Genomic DNA, 14,401 nt, shown 5'->3' with positions numbered 1-14,401 from the left:
ATTACTAGCTTTTTGTGTGTGCGTGTGTGCACAATTTTATCAACGTCTACGTTTATTTACAAGGCAGGCCTTCATGTTGCACAATGTCAGAAAGAAGGGGCCGAGTTCCATCCTGAACTGCCAAAAATGTATGCGCACACCACATGCACACGTGCATGCATGCGTGCACGAACACACAAATAAATATCTCCACATTTTGTTAAAAGTCTTTTTAGCACACTTTATTAATGCTTAGGGGAAGTACTTCCAGCACTGCAGACATTGCATGTCACACTTCTTTGTCTTCTACAAGACATTGTGATGCACAGAAAATAAGTAACTCGCTTGTATGTTTAAACATACGAGATGACTGAATGAATGTATGGTTTTTATTGGCACAAGGGCCAGGTATGGCCAAAGAGCGCCAGGTCCGTGGTGATTAGTTCGCAGTGTAGTTCGCAGTGTAGTTCGCAGTGTAGTTCTATGAAGTTGATGTGGCGTGGCTGTAAAGTGGCCTTAAATATAGTCACTCTAGAGTGCGTAAAACCTATCTGTAATAAGATTATGTCGATGACAAATGACGTGTTCTATGAGCATTAAAATGCATCGTGAAAGAATGATGCAAAATAGAAAATATGTGAGATGGTAAAATTACCTGGAGCACTACTGCCTCGCCAGAGCCCTTGAAACACAAGGGCCTAGAGGCATGTGCTATACGAAACAGCTATCACAGTGGCATCCTCTAAAGAGAGGAGACACTACGAATGTGTGGGGCTAATAACATGCCACACAACATTTTTCAGAAAACCTAGGACCGCGTTAGTGTCAAAGAGCGGTTCTGGGCCGAGTAACATTACAGGATGAAGGGGGATGTGCTGCCGGTATGCAAGGGGAAAATGTTTCTTTCTCTCAGATTCGGCTGCCCGACACTCCAGGAGGGCGTAGAGCACGGTCAGCCTCTCCCCGCATCTACCACAGGTTGGAGGATCATTTTTAGTGAGTAAAAAGTTATGCGTGCCAAATGTGTGTCCTATTCTGAGATGACAGAATAGGACATTTGTTCACCGTGATTTTGTTGTGGAGGGCCAAGAACCTAACTGTGGCTTTATAACATGCAGTTGGTTGCTTTTTCTGCATCCCACATGCGTTGCCAGTTTTCGTAGTTTCCTCCGTAAGAAGGGCTTCAGATCTGTGACAGGGACTGCAGCAGTGGGATTAACAGTATGCGATGCAATTGACGTGGCCATCTGATTCGCCAGAACATTACCTTCGATGCCCCTATGACCTGTCACCCAGCATATGATGACATGCTGGTTACATATACACGCTTTACACAGAATGAAAAAGAGTTAATTAATTACTGAATTTTGTGCTTACAGAATGACATCAAGGCCTTCACGACACTTAGGGAGTCCGTATATATAACTGATTTTTGGAGTTTTGATTTCCTGATATGCTTCACAGCCGACAATAGTGCATAGGCCTCAGCCGTAAAGATACTAGTTTCCGGATGCAGTACATCGGATTCTGACAAGGATGGACCGATGACTGCATAGGACACCCCGTCGTGTGACTTCGATGCGTCTGTGTAGAACTCTGTGCAGTAGTGCTTGAAATGGATTTCCAGGAAATGCATTTGTATTTCAATCTCTGGAGTGTGCTTTGTAATTTGCATGAAAGATATATCGCATTGTATCAACTGCCACTCCCAAGGAGGTAGCAGCTTGGCTGGATGCATTAAGCGAAGCTAGAGGAGTGGGACATGCATTTCATCACTAAGCTCCCTCACGCGCAGCGAAAAAGGCTGTCTTACAGAGGGACGATTATGAAAGTGTGTAGCATATGTCATATCGTTAATGGTATTAAAACATGGATGTTGAGGATTAGAGTGAACTTTCAGAAAATATGTTTGGCTGATGTATGTTCTCTGCAGATGAAGTGACCAGTGGCCAGTCGGATTCCTAGATGGTGGACTGGATCTAGCATCTTTAGTGCACTCGGGGCAGCAGGGTGATAAATTCACGGCACCATAGTCCAATCGTGATCGTATGAGGCTCTTGTAAAGATTCATCAAACATTTCCTGTCGCTGCCCCATGTTGTATGGGATAAAATTTTCAGTAAGTTCATTGTTTTTAAGCATTTCACTTTGAGATACTTTATGTGTGGAATAAATGTCAGTTTAGAGTCAAGTATGATGCCTAAGAACGTGTGCTCTTTGTTCACAGGGATTTGCTGACCATACATTTTGATATTGGTATCTGCAATAAGCCCTTTGTTTTTTGTGAAAAGCACACAAGAACTTTTGTTCGGGTTCACTTTAAATCCGTTTTCGTCTACCCACTTGGACACTTTGTTCAGGCCGTGTTGTACTTGCCTCTCACACACTGCAAGGTTGCAGGATTTGAAACCTATTTGTATGTCGTCTACATAAACGGAATAGAAGATGGCTGGCGGTAATGAAGCACGAAGGGTGGTCATTTTCACAATAAAGAGCGTGCAGCTAAGCACACTTCCTTGAGGTACACCAGTTTCTTGTATAAAAGGTCGCGACAATACATTGCCGATTTTCACGCGGAAGATACGTTTGGACAGATAGCTTTTTAGTATGTTTAACATATTTCCACAGATGCCCATTCGCGATAAGTCTTGCAGGATCCCGTATCGCCATGTTGTGTCATACGCCTTTTCCATATAGAGGAATATCGTTAAGAAGAACTGTTTATGTACAAATGCATCGCGAATGTTTCCTTCAATGCGCACCAGATGATCAGTCATAGACCGCCCTACTCTGAACCCACATTGATAGGGATCAAGCATATTGTTAAGTTCAAGCAAATGTACGAGTCGACGATTAATCATTTTTTCAAATAGTTTATACAGGCAACTTGTAAGAGCTATCGGACGATAACTTGCCGCCAAGGAAGGGTCTTTATCAGCTTCAAGATGGGAATAACAATAGCTTCCTTCCACGAGGATGGGAAGTATCCGGCAGCCCAGATAGAGTTGAAAAGTCTCAGAAGTGTCATCTGTGTGTCGCTGTGTACGTTTTTAATCATGTCATATATGATTCTATCAGCTCCCGGTGCTGAGCATCTACACGTGCTCAAGGCAGTTTTAAGCTCGGCAATATTAAAAGGACGGTTGTATGGTTAATCCAGACGGCATTTGCGATCCAGAGCCTTAAGTTTAGCTATTTGTTTATACTTGAGGAATGATCTTGTGTAATGTGTGGAGCTTGATACATGCTCGAAGTGTTCGCCCAGAGCGTTGGCCTGGTCTTCCAAGGTAGTCCCTTGGGGGTCAACTAAGGGCAATGGGTGGATTTGCTGCCCCTTTAGCTTTCGTACGCCATTTCATACCTTAGACTCTTGAGTGTAGGATGTGATGACCGTGAGAAACCCCTCCCACCTAGCCTTCCTTGCCTGTCTCCGGATGCCAGTCTGCACTGCTCATTCCACCAGGGTACCCATCTTTTACAAGACAGACCTTGTGTTTGGGGAATAAACTTTTCAGCTGCGCCGAGTATAAAACAAGTAAAATATGCTAGTGCTTCATCTATGTTAAAATCGCTGATAAGATCTCGTGATGTGGATGCGTTAAAATGATTCCATTCGGCGGAGGCTAGTTTCCACCGAGGGGTGTGTGGATGGCATTCATGTTGATGTATTAAATTTAACGTTATAGGGAAGTGGTCATTTCCATAGGGATTTTGATTACATGCTATTGCAAGTCCGGGAAAATTGAAGAAGAGCCAATCGACAGGTCTATTGATGAATATAAATTATGAAGAATATTATAATACGTTGGCTCCTTCTTGTTGAAGAGGCATGCACCGGAGTTCACACGAAAATTTTCAATGAAATGACCTCTCGTGTCACATCGCGAGTCTCCCCACATAGTGTTGTGGGCATTAAAATCGCCTACGAGTATGTATGGGTCCGGAAGCTGATCAATTAGGTTATAATAATCACTTTTTCCGAGATGATAATTAGGGGGTATGTATATGCAGCATACAGGGATCAATTTATTAAAAAGAATTGCCAGAATCGACACTGCCTCAAGGGGCTTCTAAAGGGCGATATGGTGACAAGCTACGGACTTGTCCACAACTATTGCTACACCGCCAGATGAGGTATTCGCCTCATTGCTGTCTTTAGGATAGATTGTGTAGTGATGGAGAAAATTTGTGTTCGCAGGTTTCAGATGTGTCTCTTGAACACACAGAAACTTGGGATTGTCTTTATGTAGGAGTTCTCTAATGTCGTCGAGGTTATGGAGAATTCCTTAACATTCCATTGTAGTATTTGTGTATCCATTATGCTATATGTGTTGGGTGCTGTGTGTTTAAGAGACGAGGGTTTGCTCACGGGCCCTTTGCAGGCGCCGTGACGAGAGTTTTGTCTTTTTTGGAATGAGCGTGAGAGCCTCGCCGCTCCTTAGGCGCTGGTTGCGCTGTCATGCTAGTGGTTGTGTCCATCGCCTCTTGCGAGGCGCTGGACACGCGCTCTTCCGAGCGCTTTGTTTGACGTGAAGGCCTCGGCACGTTGGACAACACTCTTAGAAAAATTTACACCCTTTGGGGCGTATCTTGTCCCACAACAATAATCGTCATCCGTGCTGCCCGCGTTTCCTTTCTTGAACGCTGCGAGCACGGTACTTTCCAGTCACGAACGGCATGCGCCTTATCAGTGTGACGCAGCATTCTCGACAGGAAAGTAGCGAGCCCCGAGTTTTCAGGAAAGGAAACGCAAGCTAGGCAGATGACGATTATTGTTGTGGGACAAATATACACCCCAAAGGGTGCAACCGTTTTAAGAGTGAAGGCCTTTGAGGCCACCTGCCCAGAGGTAGATGACCCCTTCTGCTGGGTTGACGGAGCAGCGCTAGCTGCAACCGCTGCGGGGGCAGATGGCGTAACTGCCGACTCACTGCTTGTGGGTCGGACAGCTGCCGGAAGCCGTTGTGTCGCTGCCCCCTGACGCGTCACATCGGCAAAGGTGTTCTTTTCTTGGGCAAGAAGGATACCCGCCTGCGTGCTTCCTTGAAACTTATGTTTTCTTTTACTTGAACTGTAACAATTTCCTTTTCTTTCCTCCACGATGGGCACGACCACGAACATGCAGCGTGCTCCCCATCACAGTTTACACAGTGGAGAGAGTTTTCACAAGATTCAGAGGTGTGCTCATGAGCACTGCATTTCGCGCAAGTTTGGCGGCCTTGGCTGTGTGTGAGCTGCGACCGAAACGCTGGCATTTGAAGCATCGCAGGGGATTAGAGTTGCATGGCCGAACACGAAGCTTGATATACCCGGCCCCGATGGACTCGGGCAGAACACTTGTGCCAAAAGTAAGTATTAGGTGTTTGGTCTGTATTTCCTTATTGTCATGCCTCATCTAGATTTGTTTGACGTTGATGACGTTCTGCTCACTGAAGCCCTCCAGGAGCTCAGCTTCAGTCAGCTGCAAGAGATCATCATCGGAGACTATGCCATGGGTGGTATTCATAGTAGAATGTGGAGTTTCTGTTACTTGGGTGTCCCCAAATGATACTAGATTGGGTAGCTTTTCATATTGTTTCTGGTTGCGGAGCTCCAAGAGGATATCACCGCTTGCCATCCTGGATGCTTTATAACCTGTACCAAAAACTTGGGTGAGAGACTTAGACACGAGGAATGGTGAGATAATTCGCCCGGGTTTGTCTGGTTGTTCAGAGTGGACTACGTGGAAATGAGGGAAAGTTTCTTTTTGGTGGGCAAAAAACTCAAAGACATCATCGGTGCGCACCCTTTCCAGGGAGCGATCAGGTAGTGGGGGGAAGGAAGTAGCCATAAAAGAGTGTAATTTCGGCAGTAACGCCAGCCACCCACCGTGGAGTCCTACAAGGAGACGCTGCAGGACCTGCACAACACAGCCTGCAAACGCCAGCTGTACATTACCACTATAACCAAATATGAAATAACCTAGGTTGGTTATTCACACAAGGTTAACCCTTGCTGCCTGGAAAAATTGGATGTAAAGGGAAGCCAGGAGAAGACAGGAAAGATGAAAAGTGAGAGAAAGACGAAGGCAGGAGGGGGAGAGAGACAGGAAAAGGCAAGTACCGATTTCCCCCGGGCGGGTCAGTCCGGGGGTGCCGTCTACGTGAAGCCGAGGCCAAAGGGGAGTGTTGCCGCCGCCGAGGGGCCGTAAAGGTCCAAACACCCGGCATTGGCTCAACCTCCAGGATCCCCTTTTCCCCAGATTCCCTAGACACGGCTAAGCCGCGCACGGTTAGACGCGGGAGAGTCCAACCCTCGTGTGCTCGGGTACGTGGTGTCGCAACACACCAAACGCCTGCTGACGCAGACGCCCCTGCGGGGAAACATGAGATGCTCAGGCAAAACAATTGCTGGCTAAGCATGCCAGGCTAACCCTGCCTGCTGCTACACCACCACCATATTGTGCATACTTTTTTCTAAATGTTAAGCATTTGTAATTGCTATGCATGTGTGATATATTAGTATCGTATAAAGCTCTTTTAGTCAGTGATGTGTTCTATTCACAAGACCAAGTTTGCGAGAGCCCGTAGGCCAAGCAGACCTGCTTCAGTCTGATTCTGGTGAGTGAGTTTGACTGGTGAGCATGGCTGAGTGAAATTTTGGGGAGGCTGAGTCTAAGTGAGCCTGGCTGAGTAGAACTTTGCCGAGTATGAGTCCAAGTGAGCCCTAATCAAAATATATAGTATGTGAGCGAGTCTGAGTGAGTTAGATTTATTTTGCCGACCCAATCTTCAGGCTTCATTGTCCACCTTTGTCCAGCACAAGACTACGCACAATGTGCAGATGTGCAAGAGAAATTGATGTATGGTTCAGCAAAAACCGTCCTTATTCATTGTTCAGAAGCATCAATGTCCTTACCTGCTTCTAAAAAAGATGCAAACTGAGCAAAATATCAAATGCTCGCTTCTTTCCTTGCCACAGACTAGAAGTTTGAAGTTGTAATTTACGTAATACAGTCTGAATTTGCACTGTCTTTGACACCATGCACCACATGCCACTGTTCACTCACCACCAGTCTTGTAGTAAAATCCAGAAACAAAATGAAAATTAACTGACTCTAACAAGAGCTCGTTATTTTGACAACAGCAAAGTAATGCAGACCTTACAGTGATGCAGGAATTTTCCCTAATTACTTCTGTCTTTAATGTGTACACAAAAATTCCTCCGTGTCATTCATTAATTTCTGCCTCCTCTTGAAACATATTTATGCAGTCAAGTCGATAGTACAATGAAGCATATCACCATGGGGCAGGATAAAATTGACTGTGCCGAACCAGTTTGTCAACCATTATAAATCTTTATTTCTCTGAACCGGAACGAAATCAGAGCTGAAAATGAACGGTATCTTTTTCAGTTTGGCACTCTGATTAAAACAGTGCAAATTCCAACAGTAGCATGAAAGCAATTTAAATCTAGTCTACAAAGGTAAAGGAATTTAGAGAAGCCTGTACAGACCAGTTAAGTAATGCCAGCTATCTATAAAATGACAATGCAGGTCATAAAAATTGGGGGTGCCCATGCCTAGAGGACGATGTCTTTTTACTCACTGCGTAAAGAGGTTTCAACCTAACCTATGGAAACGAATAAGGGTGCCAGTGCTAACCAGCGAACTGTTAGCACTGGCATTTTGCAACAAAAAGTTGCAAAATGACACACTTGTGCTTAAATCACAGACCTTGTTGGCTTTTCAAGTTAATCAAAGGGCAGTGGGCCAATTGGCATTAGGTGCCCACAGTAAAACAAATGAAGCAGTACAGGGAGACATGGGTTGGGCCACCTCTGAAGTCAGGGAAGCACATACCAAATTTCTTTTGATGAGACACAGGAATAAGGAGGATAAGAAAGGGGCAGCTAGAGTGCACAAATACCTGTACCTCAAAAACGTAGACACAAAATGGAGGAAAAGGTAAAGAAAGCTCACAACCAAGTATGTACAGGGTAACCAGAGGTATGGGTAGACATCCTGAAGTCATTCAAAATAAATTGAGAGAAGCAAAGACGATTAATTGGATGGGAAAAATGGAAACAAAAGAGACCATAGAGCCTTCACAAGGACGACAAACAAGATATTTTTTTTGCTTCCTTGTTTGACTCTGGTTTTGTTATAAAACTATTTATACTTTTTATTTTTTTCATGCCAATTCTTTGCACTTCTGATTATATTATCCCAACCCGCTGAAATTCCTTCTTACGACTGCAGTATCTATATTTAAATAAATTGTAATGAACTTTCCTTACAAAGTAAATATTAGGAATGAAAATCTGTATGACAACACAAAGGGCAGTGCCTTATTTTTTTTAAGCACAAGCTGGCTGGGTGAGGACAAGGAGATGACTCAGCCCATTGTAATAGAATGTGAATGTATACAATGTCCACCTTCCAGAGGTAGTGGGGTTTGATTCAAACTGATGGGAGTGTTAACTGGCCAGCAGTGGAAATTAGCAAGACATTTGGAGCCATGGTGAAAAAAAAAAAAAAAAGCACTGGAGAGATGAGGACAGGGTTGTCGCATACAGCTCGAAGTAACTTTACAAGGCATACGTAGTATAGTGAGGCAAAATGCTAGATTGCAATAGATATACAGTAAAACATAATTAGCTCACGCACGCTAGGTGCCTAATTGTCACCCCATTCAACAGGGATACCATTAGTGATCATCATCATCACAAACTACTGACAACTGAAGTGCCACTTGTGGATGGCAAAAGCAGCCATTCTGGCAATAACTATATATACAGTAAAACATAATTAGCTCACGCACGCTAGGTGCCCAATTGTCACCCCATTTAACAGGGATACCATTAGTGATCATCATCATCACAAACTACTGACAACTGAAGTGCCACTTGTGGATGGCAAAAGCAGCCATTCTGGCAATAACGTTCTGCATCTCAAAAAGAAACCAGGTCTTCCTGGGCCCATTTGTTAAAACCAAACCATGCTGCTGTCTATACTTTTCAAGGTGTTGAATTTTTCCCCTTCTGGTTAGCTTTGGATCAGCCAGTTAACATGTAGAGGCTACTAGAAGTTAGTAGAACAATAATGTTTCTCCTCAATTTCACTTTCAGCTACAGCATGTCATCATTGCTGCTCGTTTAAATGCAAATGAATATGTTTGATCACCGAATCACGGGTCAATGTTCCTGCACCAGCTGCGAGGGGAATTGTATAATGGGTTGGGGAGGGTTTTGAGCATGTCATGTGTGGTGGTGTTACAAAAAGGAACAAAGTGCTCTCAGCAAATATCTTCATGGTGGATTCCAGTGAACAATGTGCTTGCAGCAAATTATGATAGAAGTTTTTAGCTGCTGCAGAATATTACAAAAGGGTAAACATGGCTTTTGAGGAAGAATACGCTTTTGAGTGTTGTTTTTTTTTTGTGTGAGGAACATGAAAATTCAACTGATTATGACAAGAAGTCTGGTTAACCAATGAGCAGTTCAATGCCAGAAATGATTGAATGCGAGTGTCAAATTACGTACAAGGACTATCATACCACTAATGAAGTCAGCAAGCTAGTGGAAATTAGTCATGCAGGCTGTCACAAGATTTAAAGTTTTTAAGGTGATGCTTGTTGTATCAAAGTTTGTGCTAATCAATAAGAGCAACTGACATTTACTCAGATCTGAAACAAACTCCTCCTAGTGATCCCATCTTTCTTTTGATTGTCATTATGGGCAATGAAAAATAGGTTAATTTAGATTTACAACCCAGAAACCATACGGCAATCCAGAGAGTAAAGAAGTCCTGGTTCACATCAACCAGAGAAGGCAAATAAAAAGCAACATTAAATCATTGCTGACTTTTCTTCTCCTTTAACCATGAAGGAACTGTGTGTAAAAAGTTTATTCCTCCTGGTCAAGTCATTAATGCTGCATTCAAGTACATTGAAGTTCTGAGACAAGTATTTGTTCCTTGGTGAGAAATCATGCATCACACTCCAAGCCCACTGCTACCGAAACTGCCAAGCAAGGTGACTATAGAAGCAATCTAAATGCTAAAGAAGCAGAATGATGACTAGAGTATGACGTATAAAAGGAAGACGGGGACCACTAGGACAGACACAGACACAAACTATGTAAAGTTTTTCTTTTTGTATACAATAGTGTACAATAGCAAAATTATATTCGCATTTGCAGCTCAAACTGGATGTGTAAGCTGAGGAATTGCTCATGGACAGCACCCATCTAGACTTATACAAGTTCCAGTGATTGCCATACAGTGTAGCATGCAAGCATGATGAACCACATTCTTCAGCTAATGCCTGGCACGGCTTGCTATATGGACAATGACATCAGGGCAGGCAATACTTGCAAGCAGTATTGACACAGAGTGGAGTGGACACACTCATGTGCTTGAGAAAACATGGCATCAAAATGAGTGCCAACAAATGCCAACTGTTAGAAAAAGGTCACGCCCATATAGGATAGAGAATTGATAGCCAAGGTTTGCATCCTACAAAGAACAATATGTTAGAAATATAGAACTCACTCAAGAAGGTCAATGTGACCTAGTTGAAAGTCTTTCTGTGCTTGCTCAATTTCTATGTGAAATTGTTTCCTAAACTAGTGACACTATTAGAACCACTGCATGAACTATTCCATAGAATCAGCATGGTACTGAGCATATCATTGCAACAACACTCTTGAAAGGTGCAAAAGTATGGTGACAGTTGAATGTATCTTGCAGCTGTACAATTCTAAAGAAAAGATACAGCTTATGTGTGATGCTCTGAAATATGGCCCAAAGGCAGTGTTGTCATGTGCAACAGCGAAGAACGACCCAACTGTTTTTAGATTACTTTCTGCATCTGAGAAACTATTGGCACATAGAAAATCAAGGAGGCTCTGAGAATTGTGTTCGAAGTAAAGAAATTTGATAAATATTTGTTCAGAAGGCTGTTTAAGGTTTCTATAGACCATAGGGTGTCTGTCAAGCTGACATTATTTCCCAATTCCCTGAGTTTTCCAGGTTTTCCCGAAGTGCCTTTGCAAAATTCCCTAAGTGGCATAGAACTCTGTTTTATGTCAAGACAGACTAACACCATGTTGCAAGCATGTTATAAAAAATAAAAAAATGACTTAATCCAGTTTGAAAAGTGAGGAGTAGTGTTTATTTTATTCAAAAAGAAAACAGAAGGGAGGCATGGCAAAACGCAAAGCAAATAAAATATTTTTGAAAAAAAGAAATGGTTAAGCCCATTGCAAATCAAGTCAAACATTCTCAAATACGAATAAAAAGAGTGCATACAGAATCAAATATTTTCAAATATGAGCTATTTCTATCAACTGATAGCAAGCTCATTGGTTTGAGGCTCGAACTTTGTTGCAAGTTAGATCTTCTCTCAGCAACTGCAAAGTCAACCTCAACTGTCCTAATATGAGTGTCATATGCACACTTTTGATCGCAATTATGCCCTATCCAGATCAAATTACTCCATCGCAATTGGCTTCTTTGCTCAACCTGCAGAAGGGAGCCAATCACGGTCAAAAATTTCGATTGCGATCGAGAGTGGCCATGCGACACCGGTATGACATTCTCTCAGCCTGCGCACATCATCTCAGTCTTGCGTTTCACTGCTTTAATGAGTTTATTTTGGTTTGGATGAGGGACACCTGCATCTCGGCGTCAGCCAACACTTTGTTTCTTGAGAAGAAGCGGCGGCACACTTCCTTTGCCATTCATTCCTCAATAGATTGGTCCTTTCTGTTCTTGTGCTCCTCCGTCGCGCGTTCGCCCCATGGACCATTTGAAACATTCTCTTGATCAGTTGTACAGTCAACGTCCGATTTTTCGGACTCCCTAGTGGTCGCGAAAACGCCCGAAAAATCGGGCGGTCTGAAAAAACGAATGCATGTCTTTTACTGCCCGTAAGGGCTAAAATCAGCTCAGGCACGTCCGAAACAGCTCTAAAGACCTGCCAATACACTTACGAGGCATATCTGTGCTCGTACTGTGACAGGAGACGGCGGAAGCACGCGTGTATAATTAACGAATACACACTGTGTTCCGTGACCATTACCCCTTCCCACACTTGTTAAGCTTCACCGCAATACTTGGCGTATGCTTCACTGTCTAACATTTCTGTGTTGAGGCGAAGCTGACTTTCGGGAACCGGCATTATGCAACGCGCCGTGCTTTCCGGGTTTAGAAGTCAATCGCGAGGATTACAAAAGCGGAGTCGGTGCCATTGCTGACAGCGGCGAATTCTTTGAATGAAAAATACGGCACCGAACAGCAAGAAGCTTAATGGCGAACGTCGAAGCAGCTCGACCTAGCGTTCTTATACAATCTATAGGGTACGTGGTAGTGCCGCGAAGCCGTCCAAATTATCGGGCATGTACCAAAAACCGGACGTTCGGAAAATCGGTCGTTGACTGTACACTGGCAACTCCTCCAGCCGACGACGCGGCGTCAAAGTCGAATCGTTATGATTCCTCTCTGTTACTCTAGCGATTTTCGTTCCCTTTCAATAAGATTATAGCTAATTTTCCCTGATATAAGCACCGATTCCATGGGTTTTGCCTGAGTATTTCCAGGCTATGCAAAATCGCTGACAATTCCCGGTTTTCCAGGTTGGAAGACACCCTGAGACCACCAGCCCCCTATAAGCCTTCTTTATTTTGTGACTGTTTGAATTTGCCACACAGTGCCAAGAACATCCAGCATACAACAAGTATAAATCCTCTTTTGAGAAATGTTAGAGACATGGCATGGAATGGCCGGCCTCAGAGCACAGCGGAACAATTTCAGGCATTCTTGGCTCACAGATTGAAACTTTCCATTGACCAGGGTTGCATTGTTTGAATGAAAAGGTTGGTCGTACCAAAAGATTTGCAACGTGTTGTCCTCAGTCACCATGAGCATCACCTTGGAATGACCAAAATGAAAGCCAAAGCCGTGGCACTCTCAATGGCCAGGTACCAATGGCATTATCAAGGAAGATAAAATTGTAAAATATGTGAGTGTCCTTCCTGCACCTTCAACGTACTGTTTCCTTGGAAGCTATGTGAGCGCTTGAGAATATGCTTATTCTTGCTATGAACAAATGTGAGCAATGCAATGTTAAAAAAAAAAAAAAAAAACCAAGGCAAAGGTGTCTGCTGATTTGCACTAGGTTATGCCAGATGTGTTCTTCATAGGGGATTGTGTCTGTGTGTGTTCTGCATGAAGTGTTAAAATGGTTTCCCTGAAAGGTAACATTGGGGAGTCTTTAAAAATAAAACTTCGGCTCCCACTACTTGTAGCACTTCCCAAATCAAAGAACACAAAATGTGCGCGTTGGTCAAATCACAGCACATAATCTTTAGATGAAGGCAGCAGTTCATGAAGACACAGGCGCTTCAGTTGGGCTGTCTGATTTTCTGCACGGACAATTATGCTACTTTAAGAACACTTTCAATGTCGACACATGCTGAGCAGTTTATTATGTTTGACTAATATTGGAACTTCATTTTTTCCCTCAGTGGGTTGCATTTATCCATAAGCGTTTCAACAGCATATGTATAGTGCATTATGCAAAATCCTTCCCATTGTGTGGAGTTTTCACCTGTACAAGAGCATGCAGTAAATTCCACTGACCTTCTGCAGATGCTTGAGTAGCAGTTTTGTCTCTTAATATTAGAACACAATCTGTGCATACCCCCTTACACATTACTAGAAACACTGCCCATGCAAAGCAAGCGAAGGCTCTAACGTCAGTTCTAAGTGCACAATTAGCTAGTTAGAGAGGGGGAGCTGATCAAGAACAATAATCGAGCATGAGGAGATTAGTGGATGTTCCCCAACATGACAACTAGTGCTTCAAGAGCCCAAAGAATTCAGAAAGGAACCAAGTACTTGCTGCAGACAGTTAAATAAATGCTCTCTGCACAATAGGGACATTCCTGTTTTCACATTTTTGAAGCCAGGGCTTTCCTGCATAGCATGAGAATCACTAATACTAATTCTCGTGCACAAATCTACAGTTTTTTATTATTACAGCAGAATCCTGTTAATTCAAACTCGTTTATTTCAAACTGGCATTGTGGTCCTGTGAAAATGATGTGTATTTCAATGTGCAAAAAAACATCAATCCGGCTAAAATTTTATGTATCATGGTATATGTTTGAACAATGTCTTAAAATAGAACGACATAACATAAAAACAGTGCAATTAAGCAGACTGCCAGTAGTAAGGAAAGACGGGATCCAACAGTAAATGGAGTCATGCAATTTCTGACAAGACCTTGTAAATGCCAATTTGCTTATTATGGGGTGAAGTTATTCTCCTGCTTGCTTCATACACCATGCAGTATTGACACATGGCCATTATGCAATGTATACAGGAGAGAAAAAACATCCCCGGATTCAAACAGTTTTTTTTTTTCAACTGTGAAGCTTGT

At 43.1% G+C, this 14,401-nt stretch overlaps 1 protein-coding gene across 1 annotated transcript in view; it reads right to left on the bottom strand.

Annotated features, from left to right (window-relative positions):
• LOC135906406 (FAD-dependent oxidoreductase domain-containing protein 1-like) overlaps window positions 1–14,401 on the bottom strand; it is a 73,623-nt gene that overhangs the window by 45,293 nt on the left and 13,929 nt on the right. The gene's annotated exons all lie outside the window — the stretch shown is intronic.

The sequence above is a fragment of the Dermacentor albipictus genome, chromosome 1 (genome assembly GCF_038994185.2).
Source record: "Dermacentor albipictus isolate Rhodes 1998 colony chromosome 1, USDA_Dalb.pri_finalv2, whole genome shotgun sequence".
In the NCBI taxonomy this organism is placed as follows: Eukaryota; Metazoa; Arthropoda; class Arachnida; order Ixodida; family Ixodidae; genus Dermacentor; species Dermacentor albipictus.
This window is presented reverse-complemented; position numbering and strand designations above follow the sequence as displayed.